Source organism: Rhinopithecus roxellana, chromosome 1 (assembly GCF_007565055.1).
Source record: "Rhinopithecus roxellana isolate Shanxi Qingling chromosome 1, ASM756505v1, whole genome shotgun sequence".
Classification (NCBI taxonomy): domain Eukaryota; kingdom Metazoa; phylum Chordata; class Mammalia; order Primates; family Cercopithecidae; genus Rhinopithecus; species Rhinopithecus roxellana.
The window spans coordinates 63,602,534-63,612,973 of NC_044549.1; the positions used below are offsets into that span (position 1 = coordinate 63,602,534).

Genomic DNA, 10,440 nt, shown 5'->3' on the forward strand with positions numbered 1-10,440 from the left:
AGTCCTTCAAATAAATAAAAGAGAAGTAACTCGAAAGAAAAATGGGCAAAAGACTTGAACAAATACATCATAAAATAAGATGTCTAGGCCGGGCACGGTGGCTCACATCTGTAATCCCAGCACTTTGGGAGGCCGAGGCGGTGGATAACCTGAGGTCAAGAGTTCACGACCAGCCTGATCAACATGGTGAAACCCCGTGTTTACTAAAACTGCAAAAAAATTGGCTGGACGTGGTGGCACACGCCTGTAACCCCAGCTACTAGGGAGGCTGAGGCAGGAGGATCACTTGAACTTGGGAGGCGGAGGTTGCAGTGAGCCGAGATTATACCATTGCACTCCAGCTTGGGCGACAGAGCAAGACTACATCTCAAAAAATAATAATAATAAAAATAAGATGTCTAATTGGCCAATGAATCAATGAAAAGATGTTTAACTTCATTAGTCATCGGGGAAGTGCAAATTAAACCCATAATGAAATACTACTACAGACCCACCAGAATGGTTAAAAAAAAAAAAAAAAAAAAGCCTAATGATACTAAGTACTGAAAAAGATGTGCATTAACCACAACTCTCATACCCTGCTGATGGGTGGGTAAGTTGATACAATCATTTGGCAAAAATGTTGCACAGCATCCACAAAAGCTAAGTATAAGCCTACTTGGAGACACAGCGATTTCCCTCATAGGTGTATACCCAACAGAAATGCATCGTATTTTCACCAAAAGACAAACACAATGATGTACACAGCAGATGTACACTGAAGAGATTTCCTTTCACCCCTGTCCTCCATCTGCTCTGGGCTTCTTACTGTAGAACATAAAAATGTCTTCATTATTCAAATCCTGCTAATTAAAGTGTTGGACCAGCAGCAGCAGCAGGATCTAACAGCTTACTACAGCTTGTCAGAAGTGTAGAATATCTGGTTATGCCCAGATATACTACATTCATACCTGCATTTTTATAAGATCCTCAGATAATTCATCCACACTATAAAGTTAGAAAGCCCTAGTTTAAGCCATTGTTACTCAAGTATTCTCTTCCGTGCAGTTGAAAACATTCTAACTAATATAGACAGAGCCCAAAATATCTTTTCCCACCCAAGTTATTCATTGACTACTACCTCATATGTGTCAGTTTACAGCCTTCTGTTTGCTCAAGCAAACATATACATACACACACACACACACACACACCCTGGGAAGCATGATTAAGAACATAGACACCTGGGAGTCCGAGGTAGGCGGATCACGAGGTCAAGAGATTGAGCCCATCCTGACCAACATGGTGAAACCCTGTCTCTACTAAAAATACAAAAATTAGCCTGGTGTGGTGGCGTGCGCCTGTAGTCCCAGCTACTCGGGAGGCTGAGGCAGGAGAATCGCTTGAACCTGGGAGGCAGAGGTTGCAGTGCACAACACTGCACTCTAGCCTGGCAACAGAGGGAGACTATCTCAAAAGAAAAAAAAAAAAAAAATAGCAAAAAGAACATAGACACCTAGCGGCCAGGCATAGACACCTAGAGGCTAGACACAGAGATGCATGCCGGCAATTCCAGCACTTTGGGAGGCCAAGGCAGGCTGATCACTTGAGCTTAGGAGTTTGAGACTAGCCTGGCCAACATGGCAAAACACCGTCTTTACAAAAAATACAAAAATTAGCCGGGCTTGGTAGCGCACAACTGTAGTTCCAGCTACCCTGGAGGCCTAGGTGCAAGGATTGCTTGGACCTGGGAGATTGAGGCTGCAGTGAGCCAAGAACACACCACTGCACTACTCCAGCCTGGGCAACAAAGTGAGGTGAGACTGGAAAAAAAAAACAACCATAAAAACAGAACAAAAAACCAAAAAAACAAACCATACACAGTGGAGCCAGAATACCTGAGTAAAAAACCAAAAATAAACATTTATTTTTTAATAGAGCAGTTTTACATTCACATCAAAATTGAGTAGAAAGGAGAGTTTCCATATGCCCTTTGCCCCTCACACATGCATATATATTTTCCCATATACTCTGTTCTCCACTGGTTAGTTCGTTTTGTGCTGCTACAACAGAATACCACAGACTGAGTCATTCATTCATTCATTCATTCAGAGACAGGGTCTTGCTCTGGTGCCCTGGCTGGAGTAAAGTGCTGCAATCATAGTCCACTGCAGCCTTGACCTCCTGCGCTCAAGCAATCCTCTCACCTGAGCCTCCCAAGTAGCTGGGACCACAAGCACAAGCCACCACATCCAGCTAATTTATTTTTATTTGTATTTTTTAGAGATACAACCTTCCTTCCTATGTTGCTCAGTCTGGTCTCGAACTCCTGGGCTCAAGCGATCCTCCTGTCTCAGCCTCCCAAAGTGCTAGGATTACAGCCTCTCACCTCAGCCTCCTAATGTTCAGGAATTACACGTGTAAGCCACTACATCCAGCCCATTTTCAAATAACACTGTATCATTTCGCTGGTAATGCAAATGTCTTTTTTTTAGACAGTCTTTTTTTTAAAAAAAATAACTTCCAATTTTAACTCCTTTTTGAAAGCATTAAGACCCTTATTGTAGATTATGTATCATCTCCTCTTTGGCTATGAGATGTGTAGTTTTGTTAACCAGAGACATTAATGAGTTCAGTTTCTGAAACCAGTCATTTAATAAATTATTTGGATCCTTGAATCTCTGGAAGTTGTTAATTCCTGCTAATCTGTCTACTTTAGCAAAGATGGTCTTGTTAACAACTAGATTTGAGAGAAAGGCTTCGGACTCATCAACAGATAGATCCAGAAGCTGTACCATCCTTTTCATTGTTATCTGAGTATAATATTATGTTCAACAACTCTGTTCTTCAAGTCTTTCCACCTTTTTTCGCCTTCCTCTGTAGAACCAAAAACATCAGTTGCAGGATTCTCAAGGGAACCTTTTCTTAATTCCATTCCATAGTCTTCCACAAGTGTGGACCAACACATTAACTCCATTGTGGTAAAAAGTTTTAGAAGATCCTTGTATTGGGGAATTTCTTCTGACTTCTTGTCACGACTTATTTGGTGAACCAAATCTGACTGTTCATTGTCAAAAGGAGCCAGGATAACAGAGTACAACACTCTTCAGAGCCTGCTGCCATTTCTCACTTTCTGCCCATATACAGGGAGTATTATATATTGCTCTGTAGTGCTTACAAATAAACAAATTGGATCCCTCATGTTGATCCAGCTGAATCATTAAATTTAACTTCAACTTTAATTTCTCTGTATTTTCGGCTTTAATTTCTCTGTATTTTCTTTCTGGAAAAACTTGGTGTTCATTTTCTTGCTGATGATTTCTGTTCAAATGTAATCCTTTACAGCTAGACAGAGCCTCATTTGCTCCAAAATAAATTCCACTTGCTCTTTCTTTTGCATTGACCCGTAAGTTTCCACCTGTAGCTCCCGCAAAATGGAGGCTGCCTCTTTCACATCACCATTTTGCTCTTTTATAGTTGCTAATGTTTTAGTCAGTCAAGCACACTCAATTTCAACATAAATCTTGCCTTCAGTAACCATTTGTAGAGTATCAATTAGTTGAAGTTTGATAGGAAGGTCTGTGATTTCCTCAACATAAGTACAGTACTATTGAACCATTTTGGCAACAGCTTGTATTAACTGACTCCGCCTTTTGGACAAAAGCGTAATATTTTCATTAAGTAAATCCCATTCATTAGCCTCATAGCACATCTTCACTACTGCAACTAAGATTTGGGATGTAGATACCATATCAGAAGCAGTATGAGTCTGTTTTTCCAAAGAGAGAAAGGTTTCAATGACTTCTTGAAGTCTTCCTTCCTTGGCCAGCTTCTCACACTCAGGTAGGTGCTGAACCACCGTGGCGCTATAGTCCACTTCCATCTTGACGATGCACCTGTCAGCCCGCTCCAGCCATCTGCCATGGTCTCCGCCTGAGTGGCCTTTGCTGTCCCCCTGCTTTGGCCACCACTCGTCACCCACACCGGAAGCTGCCCGTACACCTGCTCCGCAAATGTCTTATAATAACAAAATATTCTTAATACTTCCCTCCCATCCCTTGTGTTATTACTGTCATTCCTTCCACTTATACATAAGTTTTAATCATCAAATATATTATTATTTTGAACAAACCTTTGTTATATCAATTAAGAATTTTTAAAAATAAGTGTTGTATTTTATCTTCACTTATTCTTTCTCTTATGCTCTTCCTTTCTTTATGTAGATCCAAGGTTTGGACCTACATCATTTTCCTTCTCTCTGAAGAATTTCTTTTCACGATTCCTGCAAAGCAATTACACTGGCAACAAATTCCCTCAATTTTTGTTTGTCTAAGAAATTCTTTATTTCTCCTTTACTTTTGAAGGATAATTTATCAGGATATAGAGTTCTAGACTGGTGTTTTTTTTTTTTTTTCTTCAACACTTCACGTATATTTCACTTACTCTCTTCTCACTTACATGGTTTCTGAGGAGAAGTCAGATATAATTCTCATCTTTACTCCTTTATAGTTAAGATTTTCTTTTCTGACTTCTTTCAAGATTTTTTTCTTTACCTTTGATTTTATGGAATTTAAATATGATATGCCTAGGTATAGTCTTTTTCTTTCTTTTCCTCTTTCACGCTTACATTGCTTAGTTTTCTGAGCTTCTTGGATCTGTGGCTTAGGGTCTGCTATGGTTTGAATATGGTTTGTTTGTCCCTGCCAAAACTTGCGTTGAAATTTAATCTTGTGGTGTGGGGAGATGGGACCTAGCGGGAGGTGTTTGGGTCAAGGCGGCAGATCCCTCATGAATTGCTTGGTGCTGTTCTTGTGGTAGTAAGTGCTCACTCTGGCGAGACTAAATTCGTTTTTGAGAAAATGGATGTGTTCCCTCAAAAGTGGGTTATTATAAAGCCAGAATGCTCCTTGGGTTTTCTCTCTGGATGTGTCTACTTCCCCTTGTACTTTCTCCGTCATGTTATGACACAGTGCAAAAACCTTTGTCAGAAGCCACACACCCTTAACTCTCTAGCTTACAGAACATTAAGCTAAGTAGGCTGAGCACGGTGGCTCACGCCTGTAATCTCAGCACTTTGGGAGGCCAAAATGGATGAATCACTTGAGGTCAGGAGTTCAAGACCAGCCTGGCCAACATGGTGAAACCCTGTCTCTACTAAAAAATACAAAACTTAACTGTGCGTAGTGGCAGGTGCCTGTAATCCCAGCTACTTGGGAGGCTGAAGCAGAAGAATCGCTTGAACCCAGGAGGTGAAGGTTGCAGTGAGCTGAGATCGTGCCACTGTATTCCAGCCTGGGCGACACAGCGAGACTCCATCTCAAAAAAATAAAAATAAAAATAAAAAATAAATTATTCAGCTTCAGGTATCATTTTATAGCAACACTTTAAGTGACTAAGACAAAGCCCTTAGATTATAAATCATAGTTGTTTTAAATTTCCAGTCTGATCAGTTCTCAAAAGAAGATGTACAAGTGGCCAACAAGCATATGGAAAAATGCTCAACATCACTAATTATCAGGGAAATGCAAATCAAAACCACAAAACAATACAACCTCACTCCTACAAGAATGGCCATAATAAAAAAATAATAAAAAAATAATAGATGTTGGCATGGATGTGCTGAAAAGGGAACACTTTTATGCTGTTGGTGGGAATATAAACTGGTACGACCACTGTGGAAAACGGTGTGGAGATTCCTTAAAGAAATAAAAGTAGCTCTACTGTTTGGTCTAGCAATCTCACTGCTAGGTATCTACCCAGAGGAAAAGAAGTCATTGTACAAAAACGATACTTACACATGCTTGTTTATAGCAGCAAAATTGCAATTACAAAAATATGGAACCAGCCCAATTGCCCATCAGTCAGTGAGCATGTATACCATGGAACACTACTCAGCCATAAAAAGCAATGAAATAATGGTATTCTCTGCAACATGGATAGAATTGGAGACTACTCTTCTAAGTGAAGCAACTCACGAATGGAAAACCAAACATTTGTACATTCTCACTTATGTGTGGGAGCTAAGCTATGAGGTCACAAAGGCATAAGAATGATACATTGGACTTTGGAGACTTGTGGGAAAGGGTGGGGAGTGGCAAGGAATAAAAACTGCACATTGGGGGCTGGGCGCGGTGGCTCACGCCTGTAATCTCAGCACTTTGGGAGGCCAAGGTGGGTGGATCACGAGGTCAGGAGATCAAGACCATCCTGCCTAACACCGTGAAACCCTGTCTCTACTAAAAATACAAAAAAATTAGCCAGGCGTAGTGGCAGGCACCTGTAGTCCCAGCTACTTGGGAGGCTGAGGCAGGAGAATGGCATGAACCCGGGAGGCGGAGCTTGCAGTGAGCCGAGATTGGACCTCTGCACTCCAGGCTGGGGGACAGAGTGCGACTCCGTCCCCTCTAAAAAACAAACAGACAAACAAACAAAAAAACGAAAACTACCCATTGGGTACAGTGTACACCTGCTTGGGTGATGGGTGCACCAAAAGCTCAGAAATTACCACTAAAGAACTTATTCAAGTAACCAAACACCACCTGTTCCTCAAAAACCTATTGAAAAAAAAAATAAAGTAAAATAAAATCTATCTACCAAAACAATTAAATAAATAAATAAATTTACAGTCTAATAATTCCAACATTTGTGGCATATCTGAGTCTAGTTCTAGTGTTTGCACTGTCTCTTCAAACTGTAGTTTTAGTCTTCCAGTATGCCATGTAATTTTTCGTTACATACTACATACGATATAATAGAGAAAAACTATGGTAAATAGGCTTTTAGTGATATGGTGGTAAGGTGTCAGGGGAGGGAAGCATTCCATAGTCCTATGATTAGGTCGCTGTCTTTTAGTAAGCCTATGCCCCTTGGCTAGAAACTTCACAAGTGCTTCCAGTCCCCCTCTCTGTAGGTGGGACAGGATGGTTAAAGGGAGCTCAAGTTGGGTATTTCCCTTCCCCAATTCACTTAGGCTCCGATAAACCCCAATAGGTTAGACACTGATAAAAAATAGTTTCTCTTGAGGGCAGGCAGAAGGCCTGATGTATTTAAAAATGATGACTTTTTCCTCCCCTTGCCAGAGCAGGAGGGGATTTTCCTCTAGTGTTCACTGTGAGAACCTGGCAGAGCTCCTGGAGGTAAACTCCCAAGAGTATGGGTCCCGTAAGACTGAGCACTGAGCGCCCCCAACCTCCAGGGTTTTTAACTTCTGACTTTTCCACATTAAGCCTTCAGTAATTTGTGAATTATAGTTTAGGTTTTCCTACCCCAGCACTGGTTCCTGCAGAGGTTTCTGCTTGGGTTAAGTTGCACTTAATTCTCTGTATTTCCCTGGCTTTTCAAATTCTGGGACAGTGGTTTGCCATGTGATCTTACTTCTCTGATGGGCCTAAAAAGAATTGTTAATTTTCAGTTTGTACAACTTTTCACTTGTTGTTAGGACAGAAAAATGAGGTACAAACTCCTTACATGACAGACTGCAAACCAGAAGTCCTATCTGCTTTTTCCTTTTAGCTGAGCAAATTAGCTAACTCTTCTGTGTCTTAATCTCCTTATCAATAAATGACATAATAGCATCTACCCCTTAGATTAAATGAGTTAACACATGTAAAGTTCTTAGAATGGAACCAGCATTCAGTAAGACATAATGAATGTTAATAATGACTACTATTATTAGTACATTTATGATGTAACTTCAAAATAGGAATATATGTGTGTGTGTATATATATATATATACACACACACAGATATAAATATTTTATAAAATCAATAAATACATAACTCCTTAATCACTGCTTTGCTAGATCAATGTTTGCTGGATAGGGCTTCAGATTGGGCCAAGTTAGGATGAATAGCTAACAAGCAGTAGTTGACAATGAAAGCTTTATGGTAACCATTAATTTCACATAGAATTGCTGCACTTAATTCTCACAAGAAATATATAAATGCTATTATTATCCTCATTTGATACATGAGGAAATGAAGCTTAGGAAGAGAAAGTAATGTGCCCAGAAGTGTGCAGCTAGTAAGGAATGGAGCTAATATTTGACCCTAAGAAATTTTACTACAGAATGTGAGCTCATATTTTTCTGCCTTCTGATTTATTATTTTTAAAAAGCTGTATAATATTCTACAATGGTATAAATGGTCAGCTGATTTACAACAAATACTAATAAAATTCACTAAGAGAAGGATGATCTTTTCAACAAATGGGTTAAATATCCACAGAAAAATATAAATCCTGTCCTCTACCTTTATACCTTACACATAAAAGTGATCCATGATGAGTTGTAGATCTACTTGTGAAAAATCAAATAATATAGAGTCTAGAACTGTGCTTTCCAACATGGCAGCCACTAGCCCTATGTTACTATTTAAATTAAATAAAATTAAAAATCATTTCCTTAGTTGTACTAGCCACATTTCAAGTGCTCAACAGCCACATGGAGTTGGTGACTACCACATTGGATGGGACAGACATTGAACATTACCATTATCACAGAAACTTCTATCTTTTGTTTATTATTTTTATTTTTGTAGACATAGGGCCTCACTTTGTTGCCTAGGTTCATCTTGAACTTCTGGCCTCAAGTGATTCTCCCACCTCCTGTCCCAAAGTACTAGGATTACTGATGTGAACCACCATGCCCAGCCCAGACAGCTCTATCGTAAAAGAAGATAAAATAATTTCTTGAGACCAAGAGGTAGGCAAAGACTTCTTAGACAAAGCACCAAACCTACTAACCCTGAGATAAAAGACTGATAAGCTGAACTTCAAAAAAAAAAAAGAAAGAAACTAGATTCTTCCAACAATCACATGAGTGAAACCAGGAGCAGATCTTTCCCCAACTGTGCCTTCAGATGAGACCACAGAGGTGGGTCAGCAACTGATGGTAGCCTTGTGAGAGATTGTAAAGCAGAGGGCCCAGCTAAGCTATGCCCAGATTCCTGACTGACAGAAACTATGAGATTATGCATATTAAGCCACTAAATGTTGGGGGTCATTTGTTTTGCAACAATAGATCAGTCATATAAGAGGTGAGGGAAAGAGGATGGTTTTCACCTAATTTCTGGCTCAAGCCACTAGGTAACTAGAGGTGTCAAGATTCTAGGAGAAAAAATAGATTTCAGAGCTTCCAAATTATTAAATATTCCCACATCCAGAACTTTAAATACAGTAGATTCTCAAAGAATTAAAATAAAATGCTAATATGACAATGATTTGGAATATAATTGAATTTTAGATGATTTATAAAGCATTATAATTAAGCATTTTTTTCTATCAGACATTTAAGTGAGACATTGGGTAAGCCATGGGTAAGGAAGTCTGGAAGCCTTTTCTATAATATTAGAGGATGTAGCTCACTCTCTCTTGCCACCGCCAGGTAAGAAGTTCCTCTCACCCTCTGCCATGATTCTGAGGCTTCCCCAGTCGTGTGGAACTGCATGTGCTTTGCCATTGTGATTTCTCTTCTCATGATCCTGATATGTGCTATTGGCTGCTTACGGAGCATACAAGCAATACACAGCCTGGATCATCCCCTTCTTCTGCTACCAGATCTTTGATTTTGCCCTGAATACCTTGGTTGCAATCACTGTGCTTGTTTGTCCAAACTCCATTCAGGAATACATATGACAACTGCCTCCTAATTTTCCCTACAGAGAGGATGTCATGTCAGTGAATCCTACCTATTTGGTCCTTATTATTCTTCTGTTGTTTATTAGCATTATCTTGACTTTTTATTTATTTATTTTTTTTGAGACGGAGTCTCTCTCTGTCGCCCAGGCTGGAGTGCAGTGGGGATCTCAGCTCACTGCAAGCTCCGCCTCCCGGGTTTACGCCATTCTCCTGCCTCAGTCCCCGAGTAGCTGGGACTACAGGCGCCCACCACCTCGCCCGGCTAGTTTTTTTTTTTTAATTTTTAGTAGAGACGGGGTTTCACCGTGTTAGCCAGTATGGTCTCGATCTCCTGACCTCGTGATCTGCCCGTCTCGGCCTCCCAAAGTGCTGGGATTACAGGTTTGAGCCACCACGCCTGGCCTATCTTGACTTTTAAGGGTTACTTGATTAGCTGTTTTGGAGCTGCTAGCAATGCCAGGAACTCCTCTGATGTCCTGGTTTATGTTACCAGCAATGACACTACCTGTGTATGATGATGCCACTGTGAATGGTGCTGCCAAGGAGCCGCTGCCACCTTACATGTCTGCTTAAGCCTTCAAGTGGGTGGAGCTGAGGGCAGCAGCTTGACTTTTTGGACATCTGAGCAATAGTTCTGTTATTTCACTTTTGTGATGAGCTCTCTGAGCTTGTTTGTTGCTGAAATGCTACTTTAAAAAATTTAGATGTTAGGTTGACACCTGTAGTTTTCAACATATGCTTTGCTAGAACACTATGATAGATTAGCTGTAGAATTCTTTCTGTAGGACTGGGGGTGTAATGGGCTTCTCTGACCTTTCCTAGG

General features: G+C 40.3%; 2 pseudogenes; one reads left to right on the top strand and one right to left on the bottom strand.

The window, feature by feature from the left end:
- Positions 1 to 2,537: 2,537 nt before the first annotated feature.
- On the bottom strand, positions 2,538 to 3,883 carry LOC104659448 (annotated as a pseudogene).
- Positions 3,884 to 9,424: 5,541 nt separating this feature from the next.
- LOC104680148 lies at positions 9,425 to 10,190 on the top strand (annotated as a pseudogene).
- The last annotated feature ends 250 nt before the right edge of the window (positions 10,191 to 10,440 follow it).